This window comes from Azolla caroliniana, unplaced genomic scaffold (genome assembly GCF_043228905.1).
Source record: "Azolla caroliniana isolate FFs.n. ecotype wild unplaced genomic scaffold, voAzoCaro1.0.p SCAF_488, whole genome shotgun sequence".
NCBI lineage: Eukaryota > Viridiplantae > Streptophyta > Polypodiopsida > Salviniales > Salviniaceae > Azolla > Azolla caroliniana.
Window position 1 is genome coordinate 5473 of NW_028230923.1, and position 17657 is coordinate 23129.

Consider the following 17657-nt stretch of genomic DNA (forward strand, 5'->3'; position numbering starts at 1 on the left):
TGGTTTCAAAGACCAATTTCTTTTATCTATTATGCCATAGGAACTCTTAGGTTTCCTTAACTGAATTTCTTCTAAACAAAACATTAGATTAATTTAATTATTCTCATTTCATAGATCAAGGTAAACTTAAGAATTAGATACCACAATTGAGACATAAGTATGTGATACACTCAAATCCATGTGGACACATGGACTCTATCCTCATTTTTAACACTCGGAAATTTATGTACACAACTACTAAATAATTCTTCATCAAATCCATGTGGAGGTTTCCTTCTTCTTCAAAATCTTCATTCTCTTCAATGTAATTAGAGTCTAGATCTTAGTTCCATCTAAATTATTAATGTAGTACATGCCTTTATTTATAACCGTGCTTACTTCATAAGGTCCAAAACTACCCTTTTGTCCCACGAATAAGCTCTTATCCATTGAGCTATCCCTTTTTGTTGTTTTGATAATGGTCTTGTCTTGTGTCCTGCTTGTCACATGTTTGCACTATCTTTCAACATTTTATATGTCTTACGGTTGACGTATTTCAATTCGCCAACTTCCCACATCACGACATTGTTAGTTGCGAATCTCATTCACTGTAAACTTGAATTTTCATCATTCAATACGAACATTGTAAATCGTCAAGTTTTTGGGTCATAGCATCAAATTAGCTCATGCAAGAGGCGTCGTGGATTGATGTGAAAAAATGTTGGGATCGAAGTTTAGAGAGGAACTACACAATTGACAAAAATTGTGTGTCGGGCAACAAGAATTGTATAGTTCCTTTGTGTCAACATTGAGCTTTTACTAATGTGTTATGAACACGCCACAAGTCAACATGATTTTGATTATTCCTTCTACGATTATATTTGCGAATGCTCAAGATGGCGATCACGTCATGATCGACAACACAAGGTTGGAGAATGTCACCATTGCCCCTCCTATATAGATTCCCTCATATCATGGTGAATGGTCCTCACTTTTAAAATAAGACTAGCTCGGTCACTTTTGCTAAGTTGTTTTAAGAATAATGCCCCTTGTATGAGTACTCGAACTATGTCACCAACCCATGTTAGTGCAATGTTGAGTGTGATGAGTGACGCATATGGTGTGTCACCTTCAATGCCAATTGTTGCTTCGCCACCCATTGGTTGTGAGAAATGATTGGCCGAGACATGCTTTTTGCCGAAGTTCAAAATTGTAAAAAGAATAGCGTGCGGAAGCAATAGAAAACCGAACACAAAAACGCAGGTTTAATGGAGAGCTTGAATATACACAGTACGCGGGAGAGAGAGAGAGACAGAGAGAGAGACAATGCACACAGACTCAATTCAAAAAAAATACTCAATCTATACATAGGAGGTGCTCAGTGAGCACTTTTATACAAGTCCATACCCCGGGGGCTTCACTGTCAAAACTTGTATGATAGCACGTGAGTTCATCAAAAGGGGTTTAAATTGACCACTGAGATACAAAATGTATATATATAAGGGTATAAATAAATCTTTGAAAATATATCTACCTAAGGGTATTATCTATTATGCTAGAGAAAAAAATTTCATAAGCCCATGAAATATTAAATATTTCAATGAGATAGTAAAGAATATATTATGCAAACAATGCTCAAATTTGGAGTAGCATATATACATTATACATACATATACATGCGTGCATGCATGTATACCTACATTTAAACATTACATCCGTGAATATGTATATACACACATTACACCCATTTATACATGCAGAGTGCCTAAACATGAATATATTATATTTGTACAAATATGTATTACCATATGTAAATATGTACATAAATACAATACATACTACATAGTATATAAATACATGCATACATATCTAGATATATATAAATTGTACAAATAAAATACAATACATACTACATAGTATATAAATACATGGATACATATCTAGATATATATAAATGCATACATTCTACACACGTATCAGAATAAGCCATATATATTGACATACATATATACATAATACACACATTAAAATTACATATTACATATATACATACACATTCTTACAAACTATTTTATATATTACATATTACACACATATATTATTATACACACAAATCACAATTATATACAAAACATGTTGTGGTGTGCATGTGTGCATTTCACAATATATACATACCAAACACAAAAAGATTACATACATAAATAAATTACATATTATATATACACATACACATACACGTAAATATAGAAGATTACATATTATATTTAATACAAATCTACATACATACAAACATGTTACATATATTACACACACACACACACATACACATAAATAAATTACATACTACATATCATGTAATCCATACATATTATATGATATACAAATTTACATACACATACATACAAACAAGTTACATATATGTATTACACACATACCCATAAATAAATTACATGCTACATATCATATAATCCATACATATTATATGATATACAAATTTACATACACGTACATACATACATAGATACATACATATTCCACATATCACCATATCTATAGGTTATACGAAACCATACAAAATACAATACTTAGTACATATATATACATATATACATTCATACACACACATTGGATATATGTATACTTACACATACATCGGATATATACATGTATATTATATGCATATTACAAACATACATCCATATATGAGTTATACACATACTAAACATTAAAATACACCGAAAATATAGATACATAAATACATTAGATATATACACATACATACATTCATATATTCATTCATACATTGCTACACGTAAATACGTACATATGCCTACAATGTCACACATATAAATTTTATAAACACACATACATACATACATTACATGCAAGCATACACATACATACATTACATGTATGCATACACATACATATATTACATGCATGCATACACATACATACATTCCATACATATGTACATATATATCACCACATACACACACACATAGTCATACACACTACAATAATACATATATACATACACATCCATACACATTGAATCATGTACATTGACATATGCATATATGCATAAACATATATACATACATTACATATGTTACATGTACATACATATTCCACATATCACCATATATATAGGTCATACGGGGTCATACAAACTACATTCCTTACATATATGCATACATATGTATACGCATACATTGGATATATGCATACATATTATGTGAATATTGCTAACATACATCTAGATATGACCCATACACATACTAAACACTCAAATACCCTGAAAATATACATACATATATACACATACGCACATGGACATACATATATTCATTCATACATTGCTACACGTATATATGTACATATGCCTACAATGATACACGTATAAATTTTACAAACATACATCCATACACATACACACATATATACATTACATACATAAATACATACATACATACATATTCCACATATCACCATATATATAGGTCATATGGGGTCATACAAACTACAATACATACATAATATATACATAGACATACATACATATTACAAACACACATCCACACACACATGTATGCATACACATACAAACGTACATACATTACTTATTACATATATACTCATATGTACATGCATACATGTACATACATATATTCATTCAACACATAATGGATCCAATATACACATCTAAACTTACACACATGCCATATATACAATACATATAATACATGCAATACAATACATATATGTACATACATACACACATCCCATACATACAATGCATATGTATATACAATAGATACATCATACAATTAATACATACAATATGTACATACATACACACTTACATATGTACACATATCACATACATATATATACATGCAATACAATACGTATGCATGTATATATAGAATAGACACACACATATATACACATGTATGTACGCATACACATATGTATATAGAACATACACTCACATAACACACACATACATATGCATAGGCCATACGAATAATACATACACATTACAATACATCATATGCACATGTACAGAACATACACACACATAGCACATACATACATATGCACATGTCACACAGACAACACATGGAGTACAATACATACATATGCACATGTATAGAGCATAACACACACACACACACACACAAATATACATATCCACATGCATAAACATGCACATGTATAGAAGGTACATACACACAATAGAACACTCTTTTTAAAATGCCTCTCAAAGGGATGCTAATTGTTTTAAAAAAATGGGGGAAGAAAGGGAGGGAGATTATATATGTGATGTGTTTTAGTAAAAATTGGGGGGGAAAAGGAGAGAGAGAGAGAGAGAGAGAGAGAGAGAGAGAGAGAGAGAGAGACTCTTTGTCTCCTCTTTCACCCCCCTCCACATCTCAAAGCTTCCATGGCCGTTGTAGATCTCGAGTATTGCTGCTTCATTGGAGGTTTCGCATGGACCATCGATGATCGTAGGATACTTCGGCGAAGTTGTCAACTCCAAGGTTATCAATGACCATGAAACGGGACGATTACGAGGCTTTGGCTTTGTGACATTCTCTGATGAGCATGTGATGGCAGGTGTGATTCAGTCGACGAATGGAAAAGAGCTCAATGGAAGGAACATTACTGTGGACAAAGCTCAGGCAAGATCGGGTGGGGGTGATGGAGGCTATCGTGCCTCCAATGGAGGTGGTGGTTCAAAATATAACAAGGACAAATCAGATGGAGGAAACAGTGGATAGTGGTTCTGGTTCTGGTTGTGCTGATGGCTATAATGATACCAATGGTGGTGGAAATGGTGGCTATGGCGGTAGCAATCTCAGTGGTGGTTATAGTGGGGTAATAAAAGGTATTCAAGTGGTGGCTCGGATTCACAAAATTGGAGGAAGTAAACAAAATGAAAACTTTACAAACTTTTGTTTATAAATTGAGAGAGAGAGAGAGAGAGAGAGAGAGAGAGAGAGAGAGAGAGCAAGGATGTGCAAGACGAGCTACAAGAAGGTGCGAGAGATTTTTGTTTTTTACATTGATTTCTCCATTGTTCTCTATATAATCCTTAAATGCTTAGGATTGCTAATTTTGTAAACAAAACATTGATTTTAAGAATTATTTGGTTTCCTTTTCTTCATATATAATTTCTGAATTAATTTTTACAATCTTGCATCTTGAAATTGTACTATAATAGCTTTTGCTTTTGCTGAAATTTTATTGTTCTTTTATTGTTTCTTTTTTATTTAACTTTGATTTCTGTATAGCCCTGAATATATTATCATGTTAATTATGTATTAAAAACTTTTTTCTATGAATTTACTTTGCAAGGATATCCAAAAAAGCAAATCATTTGGAGGGTCTTATGGAAATATTGTCACTTGATCTATGATAAATCAAGTGTTTGTGGTGAAGAGGGGAGGAGGAGGATGTAGGAAATAATGATGCCGAAAACATGAGGGAAGGTGACATTGCAAACATGAAGGTTCTTAGTTTAGTACCATATCAATTTAAAACTACGTTTGTATGACTACGTGTATGCATGTGTGCATGTGTGCATGCGTATTTGCATATGCATGTGCATGGTTGTGTTTGTATGCATGTATGAATGCATGCACACATGCGTTTACAACATTCTCTTGCATACTTTTTTTGCCATGTTACTTTGTGTATTTGCTATTGTCATTTCACATGAAAGATGATCTCTTTCGGTCTTGAGAAACCTCATGTAGCTTCAAGAAGCGATTGACAATAGAGGCGAGAGATTCTAGTGACAATCGAACAAGAGTTTGTTGTGATTTGTGCAAGCTTTTGTGCGAATGCAAGCTCTAAAAAAGAAAGAAGGTGGACCAATACAACTTCTAAAGAGCTTATGCCATACCATTTGAATCTCGACTGACCAACACTGAGGTACACATAAAAAACACTTAATTTATTTTATGATATCTTTGTTGGAAATGTTGTAGATCTTGTTGATATGTGTTATATTAATGATACGCTTAATCTTCTAACCCAACCATGAAGTTCCATTATCTTGTTTCATTTCCAAATTTCTTTGTTATTCAAGGTGGCACAATAGCATAGGAACAATGGAAGAGATTGAAGCATGTGTATATTTGGGCAAGAAATGACATATATGACTGTCCTGACCTTGAATAGCTCTTGCAATGTTGGAGTTTCCTATGAAACTATATGGAAGTAGGCTTTGTTAATTCAAGCTTCCCCCAGAATTGATGGCTTGGAGAAAAGGGAGGTCATCGAGGCAAATATAGTAACACGAAAACCACGAGGCATGCATCCATACACGATTATAAATATATATATATACATAGTTATGGGTTGCATATTATATTATGGACCACATAAGTTGATGTTATTGTGCACGGGATCACTTAGGAGGTGAAGGTATAATGATTGATGCTTCTTGATTATTACGCTACATCTTTTGTTTGTTGGAGATTATATTATGGACTAAAAAAGTTGAACTTATTGTGCATGGGATCAAGATTGTAGCATTACTTAAGAGGAGAAGGTATAATGATTCATGTTTCTTGATTATTACTCTACATCTTTTGTTTGCAACTATCATTTTGATCGTGTTATTTCATTCGCACAAAATATTAACCTTTGGTTTCTTATTGTTACTCTATAGGTTTTCAACTTATCAAATGATGGTGCTCGACAAAGAAGTAAAATAACATGTTTTTTGTGTGTAGGTTTGCAAATGTCAAATTTGATAAGGACTATGATAAAGGGCATGTACATGAAGCTTGTTCATATAAATTCCAAATTAAATGTTCTTGATATAAAGCTCTATGGGTTCCAGAGTGTAATTACTTTGTTTTTGTTGTAGAGAGATTAATGGCTATGGCTATGAAAGAGAATATGTTTTATAGATTAAAAGTGTTGTGTGTGAGTGATTGCATTGTAACAAGTTAGGGACTCAAATGCTCAATTTTTCTTAGCAATAAACTCAGTGTGTGTTTGTTCTAGCATTGCAACATTTTTATCCAATGAAGTTCCTGCTCAAGTTGAATGTTGTGAATGATTATTGAACATCTCATAGCATAGTATTTTTGTTATATATATGCTCTTTTAGATATATTGTTTTTCACTTCCATGAAGCCACAATATATGCATTGTTACATAGGCATGTCAGAGAAGATGGCATGGAATGAAGACAACCTTTCATGCTTAGTGATTAGATGGCGATCCTTCTTCGAAGATGGTTTGACGACACATATGATCCACATCAACATACATGCAAACAAACAAACATAAATCGATACATACAAACACATTTTTTTAAAAAGAAATAAAGAGAAGAAAAAGAATTATTAAAAAAAGTAAAAACAAAATTTACTCTTTTCAAAAGGTGTTGCACAATCATGGTATATGTGCAATGCTAATAGCAATGTGTTTTGGCATCACTACTAGCTTATTTTGTTGTAGTGACATGTATAATACACATTCACGCATGCACATATATAGAACACATGCACACAATACACAAACTACATACATATACACACACACATATATCATTACACTTACATGCACACACATGCACATATAACACATAGATACATACACACATGCCATATACATAAAATATATACAACACATGCAATACAATACAATACATGCATATATAAACATGGAATACAATACACTACATATGTACATTCACATGCAATACAATACATGTCAACATACATACACATAACCCATATATAAAATATATACAACACATGCAATACAATATAGTATATACATACACACTTATATTGAACATACATGTGTTTTCTATGTAAGGCCATTTAAAATGAGTTGTTGTCAAAATATATATTTGCACTAAGCGGTATTTTTATTAACTAATTTTTTACAAAAGCGTCTCTAAAATAATAAAAAACATACATATAAGGGGTTTATAAAAGATGCCGTGAACGCACGTGATACAACCTCTTTATATGTAGTGGAGCCCCCAGGGTCCATACTTACTGACAGAAGTACTGACACATACTTCAATGCTCATAAATGAGCTCTACACTAACTCCCAAAATATATTCCTACGCGGAATATCTTTCCAAAGGCCTCACGGTTTACGCACCGCTATGGCTTCTCGTTGCGCACCTGTTTACGCACCGGTCTGGCCTAACCGATTGATCCCAACCGATCCGGTTCTCGGCTTGCATAGCCGATCCAGCCAATGTTGAGGTTGTATATCAACACTCCCCCTCAAGCTCAACTTGAGGTTCCATCCGCTCTTCTGGATCTACGCTCCGGTTCCTTCTAGCTTCATGCCTTGCTCGCGCTCCTCGACCTGTTCGATTCTGCGCGCCTCGACCCTTCCGGTTGGCTTGCATGCTAGTGCGGCCCTTCTCAATTCCGTTCTTGTCGCGGTGTTGGCCCTTCTTCTACTGCCTTCTTTTCCGCTTGGCCCTCAGTTGATTCGGCGTATCCGAATCAAGCATCTGAACCGACTCGGCTTCCTCAGATTGGTTTTCGCTTTCGTCCGAGTTGGCTATCTCCAACTCGTCTTCAGTCTTCCCGCCCTTGATGGCTTCGTCTTCCCCACGCTTGGTTGGCTTCGGCTCTTTCTTTCGACTGCTCCCCTTATATCCACTTTCAGAATCTTTCGGGGATCCACCCTCGGCTTCTTCAGCCGATCCGGAATCGAATTCGTCATCCAACTCGGCGTTGCGGTCTTCTAGAACTTTTCTCCCTCTTCCGTGGTCATTTGGGACATCTCTCCCCCACAAGTTCGGCATGTCGAGGTGGCACAACCCAAGCACACCCGAGAATTGCTGCAACTTGTCCAGACCAAGACGCTTGGTGAAGATGTCGGCGGTCTGCCGATTCGTTGGAACATACTGAAATTCGACTTCACCGGAGAGGACACGCTCACGGACGAAATGGTAGTGCACCTCAATGTGCTTAGTTCGGGCATGGAAGACGGGGTTCTTTGCTAGCTGGATGCTGTTGAGGTTGTCGTAGTAGTTTGTCATTGGATCAGATACCTTCACCTGCAAATCCTTAAGTAGTTGCTTCAACCATATGGCTTCGCATGTTGTGACAACCACTCCTCTATACTCAACTTCGGTGCTCGACAACGCAACTGTCAGCTGCTTCTTGCTACTCGAAAGGATCCCGACACTCCCAAGAGAGAACGCAAAACCGGACGTGGATCAGTGATCGACGACGTTGTCGGCCCAGTCGGCATTGGTGTAGTCGACCAATTGCGGGGTTGTACCGGTCCGATATAGATGCCCCTGGTCCTTAGTGCCACTTATGTACCGTAGTACGCGTTGCGCACACTAAAGGTGCTCCTTGGTAGGTCACCCCATGAACTGACTAATCACCCCGACCGGGTAGCTGAGATCTGGTCGGGTGATGGTCAAGTATATAAGGCTTCCAACTATCTGTCGGAACCTCGTCGGGTCGCATACCTTTCTAGAATCGGGGCGAAGCTTGACGGTTCTATCCAAAGGAGTCGAGATAGACTTATAGTCGGCCATCCAGAATTTGAAGAGCATACTTAGCACATAATGCGGTTGGCTAATCAGTATGCCTTCGGGGGTGAGGATCACTTCGATCCCAAGGAAGTAATGAAGGTCCCCTAGATCCTTCATGTCGAATGATGCCGCAAGCTAGAGCTTCATGCGGTCAATCGCACCTAGGTCGGCGCCGGTGATGACCAAGTCATCAATATAAAGTAAAATGCTAACCGACCCGAGTCGACCTTTCCGGATGAATAGTGAGGAGTCCGATTTTGATGTTGCAAAGCCCATCCGACGCAATCGTTGCCTGATCTTCACGTTCCAGGCACACGAGGCTTGCTTTAGTCCGTAAAGGGACTTCTTTGACCGGCACACTGCTGAGGTTTTCGTTCCGGAGTGAAATCCGTGGGGCTATACCATGTACACCTGTTCCTCAAGCTCACCTTGCAGGAATGCATTCTTTACATCCATCTGATGTAAGTGCCACCCCTTCGCCGCAACTACTGCAAGCAAAACGCGGACGGTTGTCATCTTCACGACCGGTGCAAACGTCTCATCGTAGTCGATGTCGTGTTGCTGTGCGTAGCGTTTTGCTACTAACTGGGCTTTGTATCGGTTGACCGAGTTGTCAGTGTTGTACTTGACCTTGTACACCCACCTACATCCGATCGGCTTCACACCTTTCAGTGCGTCAACCAGGTCGCAGGTTTCATTTTCTGCCAATGCACGCATCTCTTCCTCCATTGCGGCACGCCAATTCATGTCCTTCGCCGCTTCTGCGTAGCTCTCTAGCTCACCCACTTTCGTTACACGGGTCATGTACGCATAGTGATGCACCATGTACTCATTGTATCTGAACCGCACAACAGGGTTCTTCTGGCGGGTAGATCGGTGTAATTGCTCATTAGCCGATGTTGAGGCTTTCTTGGCCGACGTGGACTTCGCTCTCGAAGACCCGTCATCACTTCCCTCGGAGTCGGACTTGCGTCGATCCGACTTGTTCCTATCTATCCTGTAATCCGACACCTTCTTCTCGTTCCTATCAGGGAATGCACAATCGAGTCTCCACTACTTGCCGGCTCTTCTTCGGACTGGTCAATCCGACTCAGTCATCCATTCGGTCCACTTAACCGAAACGAGAGTGGACTCTCTTCGAGGGTCTCGATTTAAAGATTTATAGGTTTTTAGTTAACTTTTCTTTTAGCTTAATAGTATATTAATTTAATGGCTTAATTAATGGTTTTTTATTGATTTTATAAATTTAACTTAAATGTTAATTTAATTTAATGTATTTTACTTTATTTAGATGTTTAAATAGTTTGATTTAGATGGTTCGGTTCGGTTTCAACTTTTCCCTAAACGGTTTGGTTTTAAATGGTTTTGTTAAAAAAATTTATTAAATGGTTCAGTTTGGTTTCAACTTCGTTAAACGGTTTGGTTTGGTTTTTGTTTTATATAAACGGTTCGATTTCTTTGCCTTGAAACTGAACCGAACCATGCCAATTGCTACACACTAGAGATACAGTATGGGTAGAGTGGAACTTTTAGCCCAACTAGAGGTCTATGGTAGCGCTTCAACTTACTTTTGTTGATAAACCCCACACGTTAATGTCATTGAGTCTATGGTGATGATGGTATTAATGTATCATCCTCTCGTCATAGTTAGAGTTTCTTTTTTATGTCTTTGCTCGAAAACTTTTAGGACAATGCTTCCCTCCTCTAGATCTTTGTCTTTAACCTTATTGTCATGCCATATACATTTCGATTCATTTTTTTCTATAAATGTTAGGGTAGGTTATAGGTGATCATCGTCCCATTTGTTAATAAGTATGAATATGAATGAAAATGATGATGTTGATACATTTGTTAAAAACTGGAGACTTCGACTTGATGATGTGATCCTTTCAGGACTTAGTTTGCCAAGTTCTGTTCAATCCGCCCTCTTGTTAGCCACCCTACCCCCATCATGGCCACCATTTATAAGTACAAAATCTACATCAGCCAACATTAGTGTCCCAACATTAGTGGCATCAATCTCACAAGAAAACATACTTCGTAGGGCAATAAATCAACCCTCCTCATCTCACACTGCACTTTATATCAAACATCCAAATTACAATAAAAAACCTTACAATAAACCTAGATCAACATACCAACCTAATAACTCCAAATTTTATTCACAGACTTCTAAATTTAATGATTCAAGGAATCATAACAAATCTAGGTTCCTTAGATCCTTTTGTACAAATTGTCAAAGGAGTGGACATGAAACAAAAGATTGTTATAGGAATCCTAACAATGGGAAAAGAACATATAAAGAAGACCAATCTTACAATGCATCACGTGATGACTACGATCAAAATAATGACATATGTCATGGTGACCAAAATTCCGATGAGGATAATGAAGACTCTTTCATTGCCTTCATGGCCCTCACTTCATTTAACAACTCTCCCACTTCAACGTGGATTCTTGATAAAGGTGCCACATGTCACCTCACCTCAAGAGTTGAATGGCTCAAAGACTATAAGGTCTTAGAGCATCCTTTCCCGGTTAGATTTGGGAACAATGGGGTTGAATATGCCCTTGGACATGTTGGGAGATAGTTCCCTCCGGATGGGAAGGGAGAAGAACAATGCTGATAAGCAAACTCGGCCGAGGCCGAAACCGGATGAGGAGTACCCGGCTACGGAGAGCCGAATGGTGCAAACCCGGTGAGAACCGGATGAGGATTACGCGGCTACGGAGAGCCGGATGGTGCAGACCCGGTGAGAACCGGAGGAGGAGTACCCGGCTACGGAGAGCCGGATGGTGTAGACCCGGTGAGAACTGGATGAGGAGTACCTGGCTACGGAGAGCCGGATGGTGCAGACCCGATGAGAACCGGATGAGGATTACCCGGCTACGGAGAGCCGGATGGTGCAGACCCGGTTAGAAGCGCTCTTCGGATGAAGAGACATATTTGTAAATATGTTTCTGAGAGTCCATCGTGGCTATATTTGTAAATAGCCGAAAAGTCATATTAGTATAAATATGACTTAGGGCAAACTTTTGTTGTGGTTGTCATTCTTGTTTTGCATGAGATTAGAGCGCGTAACAGTGTACAGAGAGAGAGAGAGAGAAAGAGGTCGCTGCCTCTGTTGTAACCGCCGCCTGTGGCGAAGATCGTGAGCGCGAGGTCGTTGCCTCCGTGAGCTCACTGTTGTAATTATCGTGACATAGTGATAGTTAGCAGTCAGTGGACTGCCGTGGTTTTTCCCTCTCAAGGTTTTCCACGTTAAACATCCCGTGTACTCTTCTCTCCATTGGGTCGTGCATTTCATTTCTCATTTTCTGTGCATAATTCTAAACTCGGTTGTGGCCGAGCGTTGCGTATAGGGGATGCGTAATTCCCGTCAGGACATGGGACTGCCCATCTTGAACTTTCTGATGGGAACTTCATTGAAATCAATGAAGTTTACTATATACCTAACATAGCAAAAAACTTGATATCTGTCAATAAACTCACAAATGATAATACATCCGTCGAGTTTTATCACAAATATTGTATCATTCGTCATAAGACACCCTGTGGACGAGGCTATGTCGTTAACTGTCCAAGACAAGGATGTCTTTACCTCTTAGGTCACTCCGTGGTACCTACCGAAGAAGCACACCACATGGATGATTCAAACACATCCAACTATATGACCTTATTATGGCACTATCGATTAGGCCACTTAAACCATCAAACAATGGTTCACATGGCCCGACAACATATAGCAGTTGGTTTTACTCTTCCTAGTAAATCGAAACTATCCCTTTGCGAAGGGTGTATATTTGGAAAACTCTCTAACTCGCCATTTCCATCCCATCCTACAACGACCACTAAACCCCTCCAACTAGTGCACACAGATATATGTGGTCCTTTGTCTACCCCATCCCTATCTGGAAATGTATATTTCCTAACATTTATCGATGACTTTACTCGTTTCACGATGGTCACATTTCTCAAGACAAAATGTAGTGATCAAGTCCTTGAGAAATTCAAAGCCTATCATAAACTTGCAACAAATAAAAAAGAATTACCCCTTAAAGTACTCCAATCATATAATGGTGGAGAATTCAAGTCCCAACACTTCCAAACATATTGCCAAAATCATGGGATTCAACAATGGTTTACCATTCCATATACACCCCAACACAATTCAAGGGTTGAACGACGAAACCGGTTGTATATGGATGCCACTCGTTGCATGGTCTCCGTTGCAAACTTTCCCCGAACATATTGGGAAGAGGTTGTTTCGACCGCTTGTTATATATTCAATAGAACATATAGTCGATCAATTAGGACAACTCCATTTTCCTTGTGGTTTGGAAAAAATCCATATTATATACATCGAAGAATCTTTGGATGTCCATCATATGCACTCGTACCGCTAGAAACTCGATCAAAATTAGATAATCACGCAGTTCGCACAATATTTGTTGGGTATGGCGAACCTCATGGCTACAAGGGTTATCGATTATACGACCCAAAATACAAAAGATTTATATTTAGCCAACGAGTGATATTTGATGAAGACAAATTGATATCTAATCCTCATTCACATCATGGCTATGAAAAGATACAAGACGCGACTACCATGTCTAACACTGAATCCAATAAAGAAGTAATATCATCACCTACTAATTCTTGGCGGGCTCCACAAATGTCCTTGGAAATTCAACAAGTCACAATTAACTCTCCTCCATTAATGCCCTCATCTCTAGAGGTCCTCCCACAAGTCTCAGGTTCAACCAATGACTCCAACTTATTGCCTTTAATAACCAAACAATCCCAACAAACTGATGTACATACTCCAATTTTAAACAGTAACCCCAACCAAAGTAAAAAGAGCCTTAATAATCACCATAGCACTCATAAGGAAAAACTTTTAGATGGAACACAACTGACTCATATTGATTATTCATGCTCCCATCCTATCAAAAATCTCCTTATTCCACTACGACGATCCTCACGTCTTAATGGCAAGTTGAAAACCATTGGTCACAATGATGCATATGTAATTAAAATAGGATGTAGAAATACTTCATATTCCACTAATAATCAACATGTAGAACATACAAATAGTTCTGACATTGCGAAATCACCTAGTTCACTTAGCTCTACATCCACTCCAAAGAAAGTTCATATTATTCAAGATCTTTATAATCACACAAAAAAAATAGACGCTCTTGTTGCGGACCATCAATTTGAACTTGAGTTTGCATTTTCGGCTCTTGGTTCCCCCTCAACCACATCAGACATTTCTGATGATCCCTTAACTATCAATGAGGCATTGCAAAGCCCAGATCATAATGAATGGCAAGCTGCCATGGCAAAAGAACTTGAATCTCTTGAGGCCAACAAAACGTGGACCCTAGTCCCACTCCCAATGGGACGCTCACCTATTTCATGCAAATGGGTGTTGAAGAAAAAACTAAACCCTGATGGTACTGTTGCACGTTACAAAGCTCAACTTGTCGCTCGTGGTTTTTCTCAAGTTGAAGGACTTGACTATTCTGAGACATTCTCACCCGTTCTTCGCATGGCATCTTTTCGGCTCCTAATGGCTCTGGCCACCATTCTTGACCCTGAGGTACATCATTTGGATTTACAAACGGCATTTCTACATGGTGATTTACCCGAAGAAATCTACATGTCACAACCTCCTGGGTTTGAGTCACACTCTCAACCAAACTATGTGTGTTGGTTACATCGGTCACTTTATGGACTCAAACAATCTCCTAGGTTATGGTTTCAAAAATTTAACAATTTTATGCTCTCACATGGCTATTCTAGATTGTTATCAGAACCAAATATATACATTAGACATAATCATACATCTTATCGGTTGTTAGTGGTAGCACTATATGTGGATGACATTCCTATAGTTGGAACACCATCTGAAATTACTCAAGCAAAGCTAGAACTTTCCAAAGCATTTTCAATAACAGATTTAGGTCCCCTATCTTATTTTCTAGGCATGCAAGTTACGCGTAATCGTAGTATGGGCACCTTGATCATTCATCAAAATAAATTCATTAATGAAATTTCGAAATCCTTCGGAATGTTAAACATTAAACCTTACCCTACTCCCTTATCACTAACATGTAACTTAAGCATATCCGATGGTCCAACCACAAAAAGAGATATTAATTTTATGCAACAATTTCCCTTTAAATAATTAATAGGAAAACTTCGATATTTAGTCACAGGAACTCCTCCTGACCTTTGTTTTGCAATTAATTATCTATCACGCTTTATGCATAACACCAGCCTTATGCATTGGAAATCAGTTGAATGAATTATGTGATATCTAAAACACACATCTAACTATGGATTAACATATAAACGATCCCAATCCGAAAGACCAATCAAATCACTTGTTGGTTGGTCTGATTCGGATTGGGGGGGGGGGACGTTGATTCTCGAAGATCTACTGTTGGTTTTTCTTTTATAATGGCAAGAGCAGCAGTGACGTGGCAATCGAAAAAACAAGAATCTGTGACACTCTCATCTACTGAAGCTTAATTCGTAGGAGTGGCATTGGCTGCTAAAGAAGGATTATGGTTGCAAACAGTGTTAAAAGAACTCCAACTATGTGAACCACACCAATTGAAAATCTTCTGCGACAATATATCATGTATCTACTTAACGAAGAATCCAAAGCACTCGGAGAAAACAAAACATGTGGATTTAAAATATCACTTTATACGAGAGTTGGCCGAAGAAAACAAGCTTACCTTAGAGTTTACATCGACAAATCATATGTGGGCTGATTTTCTAACAAAGGCTCTACCTCCGGACAAATTTGAAGCTTGTTGTGAAAATTTAGGATTACAACGATTCACAACTAATTAGTTTATGGGGGGCTGTTGTAATAAACTAATTAGTGTAGAATAAATAAATAGGAAACTAAATAATAAAAACGTAACCTTATGATATGAAAAGGTGCACCCCAAAAATAGGGTGCACCTATAACCACCACATTTGCTCTTTGTGTGGTCGGTTGGTTGTAAGAGAGAGACAGAAACTATCATTCAATTAAGTTTTCTTCTTCTCTTTCTCTCTCTTCCTCTCTCCCTCTCTCTCCATTCCATATTCCCTTATTTTCCACACTATGAAATGAGAATAATTAAATTAATCTAATATTTTGTTTCGAAGAAATTCAGTTAAGAAAACCTAAGAGTTCCTATGGCATAATAGATAAAAGAAATTGGTCTTTGAAACCAGAGATTTTGCGCTCAACATTTAGTAAGTATGAGTTAGGACCGTGATTCTAATTTAAGATATTAGAAATATGAAGATCAAGAATCATTGAGTTGTGATGAACGTGAAGTACAAGCATTATGCTCTTTAGTTCAATGTACTGAGCAATCGAACATTAGATTTAACGGCACTAACAAAGAAGGTCTCTTATATATATATATTGCACACTATATATAGTGCTCAATCAATTCACAAGTTACCTCACATATGCACACATAATCAATTCAATACACATAATCACAAGCAGATGAGAATTAGGAGGAATGAAATGATTTTGTAGGAAATGTGGTATGTAATGATTTCTAGTGAAGGGGACACATCACAGACTGAATTTTAGTCAGAGACTACATACATACACCTTGACCATAACCTTTGTCTTCACATTATAATTTCAATCAGAAGCTACAAATGCATATATATATATATATATATGTAGAGAGAGATCTGACATTTGTTTACAAGCCTTATTATTCCTTGTTGGTCATGTTGGCTTAAAACAATTTTAATTTGTCCAAGATCAAGCATAACATGTGGGCGGACATGGTAAGTTACTTCACACCGGACTATCCTGATTCCCTTCTATCGCTGCAGCGATGCCGAAGCAGCAGCACCCGCAGCACGCTACTACCAGTCCGATGAGGCAATTTGCGCCTACGATGCCCCCAATAACAATAAAAACAATGGCGACAGTATTCATCTTTCTCGATAATATATAATGCACCACCAATTCAAATCCTCCCGTCAAAACCTAATGTATGCATAGCATATATATAGTGCTAAATCAATCCATAATATAATGGAATTGACCCTCGAATTAAGATCTCCCAACCCCCCCCCCCCCCCCCCCCCCC

General features: G+C 37.7%; 1 pseudogene; it reads left to right on the plus strand.

The window, feature by feature from the left end:
• Positions 1-4359: 4359 nt before the first annotated feature.
• Positions 4360-4984, plus strand: LOC147848166 (glycine-rich RNA-binding protein 7 pseudogene; annotated as a pseudogene).
• Positions 4985-17657: the final 12673 nt, after the last annotated feature.